This window comes from Rhineura floridana, chromosome 19 (genome assembly GCF_030035675.1).
Source record: "Rhineura floridana isolate rRhiFlo1 chromosome 19, rRhiFlo1.hap2, whole genome shotgun sequence".
Taxonomy (NCBI): Eukaryota; Metazoa; Chordata; class Lepidosauria; order Squamata; family Rhineuridae; genus Rhineura; species Rhineura floridana.
The window spans coordinates 24871128-24886814 of record NC_084498.1 but is presented as its reverse complement, the minus strand read 5'-3'; the positions used below and the strand labels follow the sequence as shown (position 1 = coordinate 24886814).

The 15687-nt window shown below is 45.9% G+C and overlaps 1 long non-coding RNA gene across 2 annotated transcripts; it reads left to right on the top strand.

Moving 5' to 3' along the window:
* The first annotated feature begins 4310 nt into the window (after positions 1-4310).
* On the top strand, positions 4311-13554 carry LOC133373317 (uncharacterized). 2 transcript variants are annotated; one of them, XR_009759648.1, is made up of 4 exons: positions 4311-5797; positions 6297-6385; positions 8710-8736; positions 11031-13554. It is a non-coding gene; the product is annotated as an uncharacterized LOC133373317 (long non-coding RNA). The 2 variants fall into 2 exon arrangements; XR_009759649.1 differs by lacking the exon at positions 8710-8736 and having other exon boundaries at positions 4318-5797.
* Positions 13555-15687: the final 2133 nt, after the last annotated feature.

The window sequence follows — 15687 nt, the reverse complement described above, 5'->3', positions numbered from 1 at the left end:
CTGATCAAAGTATCTACGTAATATAAACATGGCATGTGAAATATCCAAACAGGTGCATGGAAAAGACCAGGAGCCAGCAACAAGGCAGACGCGAAGATGATGGAATGGTGTTTGGTAATGTAGGGCGAACATTGAACATGTTTAACATGGCCCCGAAATTATCACCCAGTTCTCTGGAATGCTCTGCCAATTGAGGTTCGGCAGGCGCCTTCTCTTCTGACCTTCATACACCTGCTGAAAACCTTTCTGTTCTGCCAGGCGTATGCAGGCGATTAAGAGGACGTCTTTTTTTTGCAGCGGCTGACCTTCTTTTACGGTATTTTTAATTGTTTTGGTTTGTTGTAAACTGCTCTGATGTGTATCTGTTTAAAGGCAATAGCGGTATACAAATATGTTTATCAATATAAATAAATAAATCTGGGAGCTTTTTGCATGTTGGCAAACGCTCTGCCCCTGAGCTATCCCCTTCCCTAGATGTGGCCTTCAGGTCCAGGGTTGGAACATAGGAAACTGCCTGATGCAGAGTCATTGGTCTATCTAGCTCAGTATTGTCTACTCTGACTGGCAGCAGCTCACCAGGTTTTCAGGCAGGGAGTCTCTCCCAGCCGTACCTGGAGATGCCATTGGGGACTGAACCTGGGCCAATGCTTAATATGAAACTAAATGGCTAGAGTTCTTCCCCAGCAGCAGAAATTGTCTGCTAGTTGGTTAGTAAAAATACAATACAATCTTCAAATACATGCTGAAGACCGGCAGTCTTTTGCTAGGCCTTAGGTAGCTTTGTAACAGGGAGTCCAATATGGCAACCTGACAGGCTCTTCATCCTGTCTTTTTCATAGATAAATATTCACATGATACCATAATATTATCTATTTTTTTATTACATTTATTGCCCACCTTTCCCCCAAGCAGCTAAAGGTGGCCACATACATGGTTCCTCCCCCTCTCCATTTTATCCTCACAACAACCCTGTATGGTAGGTTAGCTGAGTGACAGTGACTGGCCCAAGACCAGTGAAGTTTGTCCCTGAATGGAGATATGAACCCTGGTGTCTCAGGTCCTAATCCAATGCTCTAACCACTACACCACTCTACACTGTCAGGGGCAAACCCCCAGCCTCTGTACTGGCTGCAACATCTGGTCCAAACAGACTCCCCTTCCCCCAAATTCATTTTGTTTTAGTTCCGAATTCAGCATGGGATTTGAGCAGTAATGAAGACAAGAGGGTCACTGAGCTTGAGCAGAGGGTTTTCCCCAGTGAAATCTGGGTGAAGGATTCCAGGCGATGCCCTAACTTGAAGGAGGGGGCTGTACAGTATTTGAGAAAGAAATAAAGATGAAACACTGGGCATGGTCCTTCACAAACAGGAGAGGAAGAAAGTTCAGCGCTCCCAATTCATGTTTGCCCTTCTGTGGCTTCCCACATTAGGAACATTGAAGCTGCCTTACACCAAGTCAGACCATTGTCCTATCGGCCTCAGTATTGTCTGCACTGACTGGCAGTGGCTCTGCAGGGTTCCAGACCAGGAGTCTTTGCTATTCCTACCTGGCTACCGTCTTTTATTATAAACGTCACATTAATATATAAACCCTTTATTATAAAGCCTGCCTCGTGTGGAGAAAAAGAATAGGCTGTGAGGGAAGGAGCCACCTTCTTTTCCCAATTCAGAAATGCTTTTTTGCTTGGTCTCCTGGAGGTGATTCTTATTCATTGCAGGCAACTAGATGGCCTTGTGGGAAGCGATTCAGAAATGAAATAAATACATAATAAATGAGTGGCTAATTTACAAGCCTACTCCTGCTTTGTATGTGTGTTTATATTACAGGTGACTAATCAGCAAAAATTGCAAAGCTATCCATGCTTTATTTGGTTGGGAAGGTCAGCTGTCTTGTTCAAACCATTGTATAAGGACTGCATAAGGACGTCTTTACATTTGTTAGCAGAAGGTACCAAAAGCATTGCCACAGCAGAGCCTTCATGTGTTCCATCCCCTGTCCAAACCCATTGAAATGCCTATGCCCAATTTGGCCCTGTAGAGGGCTGCCGCAGTCCACTCTATGCCGGTTTCTGCATTTTCTTTTAAGTGACCATAAGGCCTCTTTCAAAAGAGCCGTCTCTGTTGCGTCATTTGTAACCTGTCGGTGGTTTTCAGGGGCAGTCAGTGGCTCTGTGTGTGAATGAGGGCAGGTGTTCATGGATGCTTGAGGCTGCTTCAGAGTTTAGAATGCATGGGGAACCTGTGGGTCCTCCACGTGTTATTGGACTCCAACTCCCATCAGCTCCAGCCTGCCTGGTCAGTGGCCAGGAATGATGGTAGGTGTAGTTCAGCAACATCCAGAGGGCCCACAGGTTCTTCACCCCTGGTTTAGAAAATGCATGTGCAAGATGAAGCGTGAAAACAGGGTAAATCCTCACATGACATGCAATGGAGTAGATGTCTGTATGATCAGCTACTGGCAGTTCTTGGGCCAAATCCCTGCTCTGTTCTGCTTACCAAGACTATTAAAAGTCTCAAAGCCAGCTCCATGTCGGTGTGAGGCCTGTTCAAAAAGGAGTGGGCTATTGAAGGAGGTGAATAGCCAGCCAGCTAGCTAGCCATATGTCCTGTATTCTTTCCATTGCATGCCGGGTGAGAGCGCATCCTGGTGGCTGATTGCCAGGGAGCAACTAAATGAGTCATTGGAGGGTGTGTGTGAGTGATGTTCATGGGTGTTTGGCAGGTAGGCTATTGGGCTTGTGGCTGGCTCTGGATCGGCCCTCCAGCCAATGCTGTTGTCTTTTTAAAGACTTTTGGACAGGGTGCAAAATGACATTGAGACTTAATTGCTGCCCAGTATACAGAATAGCCCTAACTCAGGGGTGGGGAACCTCAGGCCTGTGGGCCAGATGTGGTCCTCCAGGCACCTCTGGCCTTCTGGGCTCTCCCCAGGCCACACCAGCCCTGAGTTGCGTGTTTTTGCCTAACTGGAATGCATCCTTGAACTCTGATAATGTTTCTTGCTCGCCTGGATGGAGGATAGAGAGGTGTGTGTTGAAACCAGCCTACTGTACAAAAGAAAAATTAAACATTATGTTGCTGTGCCCACTTTTGTCTCTGGCACGTGATCCCTGGAAGGTTGCTGGAAAAGGAATGCAGCCTTAGGGCTGAAAAAGGTTCCCCGTCCCTGGCCTAAGGGAAAGCTCTTGTCACTTAGGCTTGTACTGCTCATCAGCTGGGAGGCAGCCATTTTTAAAATGGCGAGCATTTTCCTTGCATGGCCTTGAACTGTCTGACCCTGAGAGATTTGGCGGACAGTAGGGCACTGCCATGTACTTTATTTGAAGGGAAGGGGTGAGGTTTTTGAGGGCATCCCGAGCACACCTTACAGCCTAGACTGTTGCCATCCCCGTGCGTTCTCACTCCCCTTTGTGCTTCTTGGAATTATTCAGAAAGATGAACAGAAGAGGGTGCAAGTGAGAAAATTTTATCCTAAATAGCTTCAGTCCATTCTCAGCAGGAAAACCACTTGGAAAGGGAAACTTTGCTTTATTGCATGCCTTTTCTCTCTGAATTGGTTCCATCATGCCAGGAAATGGCTTGGGAAGTGTGCCAGAGGAGGAGGGTTCAAGCAACAATGAAATGTTTCATCGTTTTGCTCACAAGTTCCTCCATAGAGGTGGGATGTAGAACTTAGACCAGTCAGCAGGCCAGTTTGAGGCAGCGCGGGGGGGCTGTTGGCCCACCTGAGTAGAGTCCCTGTAAAAGTAGTCACTGACCAGGGTTACATCTACGACCAAAATGTGTTTGGGTTTCGTGCAGAAATGGTGTCCGTTTGTGTTCCATTGAAAGGATTTGCTATTTATTTCTCTCTGAGGCCACAGTAATCTCAGATTTGGTCATGGTTGAGAACTGGCATTTATTACGGTCTTCTGGACAAACATCAGTTTAAACAAGTTTGTACCAGTGGAGTTTTTATTTTAATCAGTTCTCAATCCAAGGACTGCAAGTGATCTCCGGGTTTTTTCAATTTGTGCATTAATTTTTGGATAGATATATTGGCATAAAGGAATTGCAGGTTATGCCTAGAGAGTTCTTTTTTAAAAAACTTAAAAGACTTCAAACAAGGTCCTAGAAACCAGCTTGATGGGCATGAGGATAGTTGAATTCCCAAAGGAGTCTGGGTTGCTTTCAAGACAATGCCCTGTACAGACACCAGCAACTTAAAAGAGGAGGGGAATACCATCCTCCCTCCTTGCACCTAGAAACCCGCGATTGCTCTGTTTGGTAGAGGAGGATTTTAATCTACAGGAGGCATTGAGGATATCCAAGACATTTTATCCTTGCATGTCTCCAGTAGAGCAGTTCTCACAGAGGACAGTTTGCTGCAGATTGAAGCTGTCTCTAGCTCAGGCGTAGGGAAATTTAGGCCCAGTGTGGCCCTCCAGGATGCTGTCTGGCCCTCAGAACTATTCCCGGGCCATGCCAGTTCCCCAGACCACACCCCTCACTGGCCCTGCTCTGCACTTTCCTCAGGTGCTCTTGACTGGCTTGAATGTATCCTTGAACTGTGATAAAATGCCTCTTGCTTGCCTGAGGGAGGCTGGAGAGCGAGTGAGTGTGTATGCGTAGAAACCAGCTTTTGCGTGACTGGAATGTAGAAAGTGAAGGGTCACAACCCTTGCTCTACCCACTTTTGCCTCTGGCTGTGTCTGCCACTGGCATGCGGCCTCCCAGAAAGTTGCCCATGAGAGAATGTGGACCTCAGGCTGAAGAAGTTCTCCACCCCTTCTCCAGACTGAGAATTGCTGGGGTATGTGGGGTGTCAATGCCAGCTCCTTTACCCAACTCACAGAGCCTGCAAGATGAACGAGGTGCACCAGCCGTCGTCTTGTTAAAAGTCTTCACATTCTCACCCCAAAGAGGGATGCCTGATGGCCACTGCTGCCACATCCTTTCTCCTCTGTTGCCTCCCCCAAATTGCCTGATAACCGCTTCTAAATTCTGCATCTGGAGGGAAGTTTATACACCGCTGTTACTCTAGTTCAGGAGTGGGAACCCTTTGGCCTTCCAGATGCTGCCAAATTAAAACTCCCATCAGCCCCAGCAAGTATGGCCAATGGCCAGAGATTATGATAGCAGTTGTCGTTCAGCAACATCTGGAGAAGAGTCAAAGGTTCCCCACTCCTGCTCTAATTCAACCCCACTGCCTTCCCTGTGCCCCATAACTACTGCTATGTGGCTTAAAAAACAACCAGTCTTCCTTCGTGGTGGGACACTCGGGTGCTGTCTAGGATGCACAATTTGTCAAGCTAGCTGGAAACCAAAGTACTGGAACTTTTGCAGGGTCTTATTTACCCTGCATAACTGCGTCTTCTTGCTCTACATTACATACCCCTTATGTAATACTCCGTAAAGGTTATTTCAGCACCTCAGTCATTGCCAAAATATACAAGCCTTGAAAGTGTTGCCATCAAAAACACTTGCCCATGCTTGATTTGCAACTTTTAATTTTAGCAGTGAGTTTGGGATTTCTGCTTTGCAGAATTTATAAGGAAATTGTAGAAGCAGCATCGCCACCCCACCCTAATCTTATCATCCCATCTCTGAGCAAGAGAAACACAAGAATTCCCTGTTCTCAACTGTCTAATCCGTGTTCTGAATAGGTTGGGAGTAGGTCCTGTTCAGTTGTGTTTGTTTGCCAACAGACTTCAATACCTGACTCGGAAAGCAATCTGGATCAGAACTGTTTGTCTCGCTGCAGTACAGAGATTTTCTCTGAAGCCAGCTGGGAGCAGGTGGATAAGCAGGACACAGAGGTACAGGCAAAGTCCAGCTCCGTGGCCTCCCTCTCCCTTTCCTTGCATCAGCACCTGCTACTAACCACCTGGCTCTCCTCTGTATCCCTTTGGTCCTGACACTGGTCTCTTCAAATCTTCCCTCTTGTCCCTGTTGTCTCTGATACTTTTAAAATATCTGTACCTGTGCCAAAAAGGCCCTTGGCTGTCAGTTGTCTGTTTCCGGACTCGCACTGGGAAATGATGAAAGCATTTCCTAGACTAACACACGCAATGTCAATGTGCTTGGCTTATGCAGCTATGTAAGTACACAAGGAAGTCGAGGAACTTTGCTCTGGTTTTCTCTGACATTGTGAAAATTTGGTGTTTGGGTTGCTCGACGAGAAGATTCTTCTCATTCTTTGGCTGAAAAAAAAGAGGGGGGAAAAGCAATTCTTTCCTTCCTTCACCTCTACTTTCTTCAACAAGCTTTTCAACCTGTGGAGCGTTGGTGTATTTAAAGCTCTGTCTCTGTTCTCAGGTGACACGATGGCTGCCTGATCACTTGGCTGCACACTGTTATGGCTGCGACAGTGCATTCTGGCTCGTCAGCAGGAAGCACCATTGCAGGTAATTTGGGCTGAGCGGAATGGTGGAGGATGCAGAGGCCCTAATTTCATGCCATGTCCTGGAGCGGCTCCTGCGCCCGTCAGCCTCTGGCTTGTATTTTTCCTTAGCAGAGCCGCTGTCCATCAGAACATACCAACCATACACTCTGGTGCTGCACCAGGTGTGAGCTTCTGTTCCATATCTCTCTCCATGCAAAATCAGCCATATTCTCTCTCTGGTTGATGACAGAGGGGCTTGACTTTCAACAAGCTATGTTATAAAATGTTGCCACACTGTCTAAACTCAATTCCTTTTTCAGTGCTTCCAACCCATGAAAAATAATAATAATAAATACCACATTCTTAGGCTGCATACATTCCACACGTTTAAAGCACATTTCCCCCTTCCCAAAGACTCCTGAGAACTGTAGTTTTCCTCTCACATAGCTCTAATTCCCAACACCCTTAACAAACTCAAGGATGTCTTGAGGGTTGGGGAATGTGCTTTAAATGTGTGATGTGTACGCAGCCTCCGCCTTTGAGTTTATGTAGCACATTTCAAAATGCATCATACAGATTATTTCAAGGAACCTTTACAACAGTCTTGCAGTATGTGTCAGGATTGCTATCCCCATATTTCAGATGTGGAGCTGAGGCTGAGAGAGACTTGACTGTGGCCACCCACTGAGTTCATGCCAATGGTGACATATCAGAGCATAAGAAGAGCCGGCTGCTGGATCAGGCCAAAGGGGGGCCATCTAGTCCAGCTTCCTGTTCTCTCAGTGGCCAACCAGATGCCCCAATAGGAAGCCCTCAAGGTGGACCTGAGTGCAGTTTGAACCAGAAACTACCTGGCTCACATTCTGAGGTTGCAACGCTCTGCATCTCACTTAGCTTCAAACAATTTTAGAGTTGTCCTTGATGGCATTAACACACAACTTCCTGTGGGAGCTGCTTCATTTGTACTCTCTTGCCTAATGGAAGAGCTGAGCTGATCCAATCGATAAATGAACATTTGTTGTACTTTCCCAAAGGTCTCCCTTTGGAGGACACAGGTCTTGTTGCTTCCGATCTAAAGTACTAGAAGAGCACGTCAAGCTTGTATGCACCAGATTATTATTAGTGGTATTATATTATAATTTGCATCCCGCCCTTCCTCCCAAAGAGCCCAGGGTGGAAAACATCAAAATGTTTAAACACAATTTAAAATAAAAAAAAGATATTTAAAACATTTAGAAACAATCATCTGAAAACATTTAAAAGCAATTGCTTACCCTCACCACTACTAATTTCCACACTGGCATGCCCGATATCTATTAGCCATCAAATGCCTAGGTAAACAGGAATGTCTTTTAAATTTCTCTTGAAAATCACTAATGAGGGAGACAGATGCACCTCACCAGGGAGGAAATTCCACAACTAGAGAGCCACCACTGAGAAAGCCATGTCACAGGTCAGTGCTAATTAGGCAGCAGCTAGAGGCAGCACCACCAGCAGGGCCTCACCTGCCAATGAAGCTGAGGAGGTTGGCATCCCAGTCTTCATAGTGGGCTTGCTTGTCTCATTGTCTCATGCTGTCTTGTTTCCAAGCTAGCAGCATTGTCTATGCTCTGCCTTATATTCTGTATCCTCTGCTGTGAACTCAAGGTAAATCACCTCACAGATAGTGTTCTTTTACCTTGTGTTAAAATCTTTTAGCAGAGCTTTGGAGAGCATTGGAAATGTTCCATATTATCATTTCATCTTCTAAACGTCTTAAGACTGCACCATGCTGTTCTTCTTAGCTGAGAAGGCTTAAACAGAACAAGTAGGAGCTGACTTTGAGGTCTGATTCATCTTGCATCAGTGGGTGTCATATCCACTCCCTATCCACTATTTAAATAGTGTTTGCCAATCTTTGATTTCTGAGGCACGCTTGCTTTATATTAACATTGGAGGCATATATCTCACATATTACCCCACCCCAAAAAAACTTACTTCCTAGAATAAGAATGAACTGTTCTCAGTGATGGCCACTCACTGTGTTTCTGCAGGAGTCATTGCCCTTGGCATGCCTCCTGAATGGAAGAAGGTGGGCCCAAAGAAATAAATTATGCAGAGGTACAGTAGGCAGCCTCTTCTGCAGATAGGTAGTTGTTGGGCATAGGAGCCCTTTAAGTTCATTTCTCACAGCACACTAGCCATTTTTTTGTTTAAAAAGTAGTTCTGCATTACCCTCTTTCAGGCTAGAAGGAAAAGCTAGTGGTCTCGCCTTGCCATTATTGTTTTTTTTTAGAAAAGACTTCTCTGGTTTAGTCTCCCCGCTGATTTAGTCTCTCCTCTGAGCTTTTTCTCCGATCCTTGCAGGGACCCTGAACGTGTTGATCAGACTTGGTGAGCATTTGCAACAGCCTCTGTTGTCTTCCTGCTTTTCACTGATAACACCTCCAAACTAACCTTTGAACCCTCCTCCTCCCCTGCACTCCTCTTACCCATAACTTTTTACACCCAAGGTGAATGACAACAGCCCTGTTGGACCCTGAGGTCTGTGGGCCCCTCTTTTTCACACTAAATTAAGAATCCAGCCTTTCTTGTTTGTGTGTTTCATACTCTCTACTGCAGCTGTGGCTAGCACACAAGTGGCTTACCTCAGAAGTGTTTCACTTATAATAGCAGGCAGTTTTTACCTGAGAAGTGTTTCACTTATAATAGCAGGCAGTTTCTTTGCATTTAGCAGTAGCAGCCAGTATGGTGGGGCGGAGCTGCCTTCCCAACACCAAGGTCACAGCAGCTTCCCTGCTAGGATGGCAGCAGGGCCAGTGTGTCTGCACAGCGCTGCCATGGTAAGCCGCAGTGCTAGGAAAGCAGGTGTCAGGAAGGAGCTCCACCCCTCCTGCCGTTAACTGGCACTTTGTCATGAACAAATTATTTTGGCCTTTTTTCTGTTTAATTTGGTATTATGGCGACCTGGTGGTTGTTGGGGATTTCTCGAGCAATGCGGTAAGAGAACCTGAGCAGTTTCCTAGGAAGGAGGAAAAGGCTGAAGCAAGCTTTCATGAAGGGCTAATGGGCAGTAAATAGCAGTTGGCTAGGGAGGAGTGTTAGGGTCTCCTCTGCTAGCCAGGTGGAACATGACACTGACAATGAGCTCCAGGAGTCTGGCAAAAAAAACCCAAACCCTGAGATGGATATGGGAGCCTGTTTGGGGACAAAGTGTTCCCGTTTGCAAAAGATCCGAACAGATATACCCGGCAGGAAAAAAATTGCCATAAATAGCCTCTCTTTCTCTAAATCTCCAGGCGCTCCTCTCAGAAGGAAAGATTAGTCTTCTGTTGGCAGCAAGGGTCCTGTTGGGAACGGTCATCCTTCCAAAGCCTTTGCCATGAGGGCATTTGAATGGTTTTTCCATAGAGTGGTCTTCGATGGTGTTGAAAGTTTTCTGTCTTGCTGCTTTTTCCTAATAGCAGTGTCTGATGGAGTCCATAAGAAGGCTTCCAAATTAGCAGCCCAAGTTGTAGTGTGAGTGAGTTTCCCTAGTGTGAAGATTAGAGCTTGATCTCTGGAGGCTGCTTTGCCAAGCTAGAAGCTTGTGAGATGAAAAAGAGGGTTTCCTTTTGCTTCGCACTACATTGGCAATTAACATAATCTACTCTTTAAATCAAGCCTTTGAGATATTCCACGAGGTCTTTCTCTCCCGCCAGTTGCCTCTCATCTCCCTCCATTAAGGTGTGCTAGAGAGACGCAGATGTAACAAACTGCTGTATAAAACACTTGGCAAAGCACAGATCATCTGAAGTGAGGTGGGGGAAAAGTTCTTACTTAATGGTTGCCTAGATTTGGAGGTCGGGGATTATGAACCAGGGACTTTGTCAGTTTACGCTGTTCAGGATTCAGTTTGGGAAAAGCAAAGGTATGAGAGCAAAAGGGTGGGATTGTGGTTTCTAATGGCCCACACACATGCTCTCACACACACCATTCCTGCCCAAGGTGCATGTGCTATTACAGCCCTGCTGACTGACACCTGACAAATGTGTCAGCTGTTGCATCGCTCACTCGTGGCATGTGGGATGCATCTTCTGTGGCTGCTCACTTGTGTGGCTTTGCATGGTCCCTGTAGACTCGCACTTTGTCTGTGCTGAAAGATGGTGCTATTGTAGCTCCTTTGAGTTGCAGCTGGCTCACTCTGGCTTCCGTAGGCTTTTTTTTTTTTTTTTAAGGAGTTGACTGGCTTGTCAGTCTTCAGAGCCCGTTTTTACTTTACTTCTCTTTGGGAAGCAGTAGCCAGGAGCAGATGAAAGCATAGCTGAAGTGCTCCGTTCCACTGATAATAGGCGCAAAAGACATCTGTGGCTCAGAGTCCCTTTTCACCCCTCCAGGTCACCATTTCTGGGCTGGGCTGACATCATGGCACCATGACCATCCCATGGCACCATGACCATCCCATGGCACCATGACCATCCCATGGCACCATGACCATCCCATGGCACTCTGACCCAGTGCAAGTTGCAGGAGGAGGGAACTTAGTCCTCCATTACCCATGCCTGGTTTTTTGGCAACTAGCCCAAAGGGTGTGTGTTGTTTTTTACCTTTTTCTGCAAGCACTAAGTTAAGTCCTGTACTGTTGTGGAAACTGCATTCCCGAGTTGCAAATTTACTTGCATTTCTTCTCTTCCTGTTCCTGACTGAAGGAATTGTGGGAATGTCTTTTGCTCCAGCTGCTGTAACCAGAAGGTGCCAGTCCCCAGCCAGCAGCTCTTCGAACCCAGCCGGGTCTGCAAATCCTGCTACACCAGCTTGCATCCCGGTAGCTCCAGCCTTGACCTTGAACTGGACAAACCCATTGCTGCCACTTCAAACTGAGGCTCCAGCCTGGAAGGAAAGCTGGGAAGAGACTGCACTGCCTCTCCCAGCTCAGCAGATCACGCACATTTCTCAGCGGACTGAAGGTGGTAGGACTGGAGGAAGCCTTGCACTCTGGAGTTGGGAGGACGGAGGACTTGCTCAGAAGGATGGGATGTCGGGGGGGTGTTGGTGGAGTGGAAATCCCTCCTTTCCAGCAGTTAATTCCCAGTTTCATTTTCATCCTCCTCATGTAAATTTTGTGTGGATTTTTGCTGGAAGACCATGAGAAGAGGGGCTGGGCTGGAATCTGTCCCCCCTCCCCCCCGCACAGATGTTTTCACTGCCCTGCTGTCAAACTGTGCTGCAGACCTATGATTCTACCGTGCTGAGAGGAGAGAGGAGGGGTAATCAGTCCAGAGACTTTGTGAATACCTGTAGTGTCAGTGCTAGTGCTTTTCAGTCACTCCTGTTCCTTCCCAACAGCTGACTGCTGTTTGGGAAAAGTTGTTGCTGCTAGAAGAAATGGGAGCTGCCTTCTCAAACAACAAAAACAAAAAACTCTCTCCCTCTCTGTTCTTAGAGTGGGCTTAGTTAACCTTGCTGCACAAATGGGGGTGGACAGGCGGGGGGAATTGGTTGCAGATCTCTACATTGGGCACTTCCTGTTTTTGGCCGACTTGTGGCTTGAAATGGGTGGGAATCAACTGGACCACTGTGGCTGAAGAAAGTGTATGCTTGTCTGAGGGAAGCGAGAGGGGAAGGGGGGTCGGAGAGGCCAATCTTGTTCAGGGTTGTATTTTGAAACTGGCACCTCAATGCGTAAGACTCTTGGCATGTGCAATTCATTATAAAAGAATTGGGATTTGGGCTTGTTAGTAGCTGTTAAAATGTCTACCCTTGCCCCATTTTTAAAAAATAGTTTACACGGAAGGCAGAGCTGCGTCACTGCACTGGGCAGGCTGCGTTGCAAAGTCAGACGACGCTGTCGGGCAGGCTCCCCCCCCTCAGGAGACCCCCAAAGCAAGTAGGGATGGCTTTGATTTATAGAAGGGGAGCCAGTTGGTCAGTGAAGACTGCTTTGCTGCTGCCCCAAAACTAGGGCATTTTTAACCTTTTAATACAGAAGACACAACTCAACCAAAACAAACTTATGTGCCCTTTACATTAACATCACTTTTCTACTGTTGGTCTACAAAGATTTGATTGAGTCCTCATTTTTTTATATATATATCCCCACCCCCCAAAAAATCCCTCTGTTTATAGTTTTGGGGGTGGGGGGGAGAGAATACCTATTTTCCACAACTTACCGCCTAGGCTAAGCTGAAGCAGCTTCTACCTTAATTATACCATCAAGTAGTGATGTGCTTCTATTTTCCTCTGCCCGGAGCTGGAGAATTTGGGCCTTTATCACACAGCTGCCACTTGAAACTGCCTCTGCTTAATGTCTTCTCCATGCCACCAGTTCATGTGCAGCACTGGCCTCCGTATGGTTCTTACACATTGTGTGCGCAGCTTCCACACTGGAGCCGGCAACTGACTGGAATGTGTGGCGCTGTCATGAAATCTCTCCGCAGTGTGTCAAAACCAGAAGGTGGAAATGTGTGTTCAAAGGAGCAACTTGGAGAAGAAGAGATTCCACACAGGTCGTTTCAAGCAGCAACTGTGTCGACTAAAAAAAAAAAGATGCAAAGTTACAATTAATTCATTGCCAAGAGAGGGAATATAAAGACGGCGCTTTCTAAAGCGAAGTGTAGAGTGTCTTGGAATACCTGATAGAGGAAAGACCTGTCAGCATATTTATTATGTTTCCTTGTTCTTTGTGAAAAGGTGCATGTGTTGCTTACAACACAGCACTTGAGAATGAAAATTGAGTTTCCAGGAAGCATAGGAAGGCTAACTGGGGACATACCTTCTCAGCACTCCTTGTTTCTTCCAACTGGGAGAAGACGTACTGCAAAGTCTTAATTCCAGTTTGGCTTTTTTATATAAAATGGAATGTTCTGGGAATATGCAGCAAAGGTGCGTAGAACAGTTCAAAGTTTAGAGGAGAAAGTTGGAACAGTCAAAGGAGGGGCCACCAAGAGCTCATCGGTACTTTGCCATTAAAATGGGTGAGTAGAAGAGACATGTTTTTGAAGGGAAATGGTATTGTGACACACTGCAGCGCTGTGGTTTTTATGGTACAAGTAGAGGGTTGACAACCAAGGTCTAATATTCTGCAGTTCATAACGACAGGTGCCAAGAGGTTCTGATACGGGTTTGGGGGGGTCTGTGATGTACAGTGTGAATAAACGCTTCCAACTCTTCGTCTTTTTGATCAATGGAGCACTTTTTATTACTCTTCTTTCTTTATATGTAACGTGTGTGTGTGTGTTAAAAAACCCTCTTCTCTCCTAAACAGGAGCGAAGTTACTCCTTTATATATTTTTTGCTTTGTCAAAGCAAGACATAAATAATTTAGAATTGGTAACTATATAAATAAAAGCGAATAAAGTTTAGGGTTTTGCATGGGAGCACTTGCTGACCCACTTCCTATTTTTTTCCATCTGCCCCATCCTTTAGAAATGAGTTGTAAGCCCAGGAAACGGAGGTGGAATGGGTGGCTACATTGCCCTTTGTGCTGGTTTGGATGGAGGGGGTGAGTAGCACCAGAGCCCTTGTTCCCTTTAGAAGCAAACTGATCTCTTGGAGGGTTTACCAGTACAAGAAGTCCTTGCTGTTGCTCTTGTGTTCCTGTTGTTGGGGAAGAACAAGCAAAGAACCTTTTCAAGCTTCTTCAAATGTCTGTCTTCATTGCAGTGCCATTTTAAAGCTTGATCTGAAGGGCTTTAACCTCCCAGACAGGCCAATGGAAGAAAGTCCTATTTCTGCCACCTTACATCTTATTTTTCTGCATTGGTTAGAATAAGGTTCCCTGCATTCCTGCCTCTGGGAGCAGATTCAGTGGAGGCCAGAAGGAAATCTGTTAATCATCCTCCTGGCCAACCTGTGGAGTTTCAGAAATTTTAAACCCTCTTTCAGGATTTGGTGAGGTGGGGACTTGAATCAGTTTCCTCTCCGAGAGTCCAGTAGCACCTGTGGATGGATATCTTGACTAGGGTTTGAAAGTGAGCTCGCTGTACAAATTGCTGCCGCATGTGTGTTACAAGAGGCACCGGTGTACTGCATGGCTGCACCTTTCATGGTTCACACAACAAAAGAACACTGCATCAGTGATTGTGTATTCTGCTTGAAGTGTGTTTGCTACCTCAGCGGCAGGGGACAGATGGGTGGGATATGTGGCTTTAAACTCGGAGCACAGAAAAAGTTGCTTATCATGCCATTTGTCTTTTTTTCCTTATGCCCATTTATTTATTTAGTATTTGATTTATATCCCGCCCTTCCTCCTAGCAGGAGCCCAGGGCGGCAAACAAAAGCACTAAAAACACTTTAAAACATCATAAAAACAGACATTAAAATACATTAAAACAAAACAACTTTAAAAACTTTTTTTAAAAAAGCTTTCAAGACTTTAAAAAAAAAGATTTAAAAGCATATTGTTTAAAAAAAAAGTTTAAAAGCATATTAAAAAGCAATTCCAACACAGAAGCAGACTGGGATAAGGTCTCAACTTAAAAGGCTTGTTGAAAGAGGAAGGTCTTCCGGGGGCACTGAAACGATCACAGAGATGGCATCTGTCTAATATTTAAGGGTAGGGAGTTCCACAGGGTAGGTGCCGCCACACTTTACTCCCTTTAAGCAACCCAGCTATGTATCCTTGAATAAACCTAGAGCTCTTCCTGGTACATTCCTTTCATCTGCTCTGTTTTGGCAAGACTCTCCATGGTTTAAACCCTTCTCTGCCGTTCCTTCTGAGAATGCCATCACTGTCTTTCTACAAAGGCCAGCCTGCTCGCCACTGAAAACCATCTTGCAAGTGGGAGAGGCTTGATAGGAAGCATTTGTTGATGTGGCAAGTCTTCAAATGCAAGATGATGCAGTGATCCATAGTCTTTTGTTGGTGTGGTACGGCTACTTATAACCACTCCTCCCAGGATTCCTATGCTGTTCAGCAAGAGCAGGTAACACCCATCTGGCTAGATGAGCTGGCTTTCCACTTGTTGAATCGTCATGAATATTCTTATAAAACCAGCCCTGGCGTTTGGGATTAAAGCTTAGGGGCTTGCAAAGTAGGATGGTTCCTTGAGTTAAAATGGGTTCAGTTTGCTGCCCTCGGCTGCTTCAGGGAGAAACGCAGGGTATAAATAAAATAAAGTTGTGCAGGCAAAGACAGAGCCTTCAGAACTTATTAGTCAGGATGAATACAGAGAGAGTGTGCTATATATAATTTTGCCCTGTTCATTTGCAGGTAATTTTTAGCCAGTGTATCTTGGGCCATATCCTTTCTCACAAACACTGGGTATTGTTTATGCCCCTTGTAAACATAACACCAGAAGACCCCTGCCCAATCAGATCAAAGGCCCTTTCCCAATAACGGCCAATCAGGTGCCTCTGAGAAGCCCA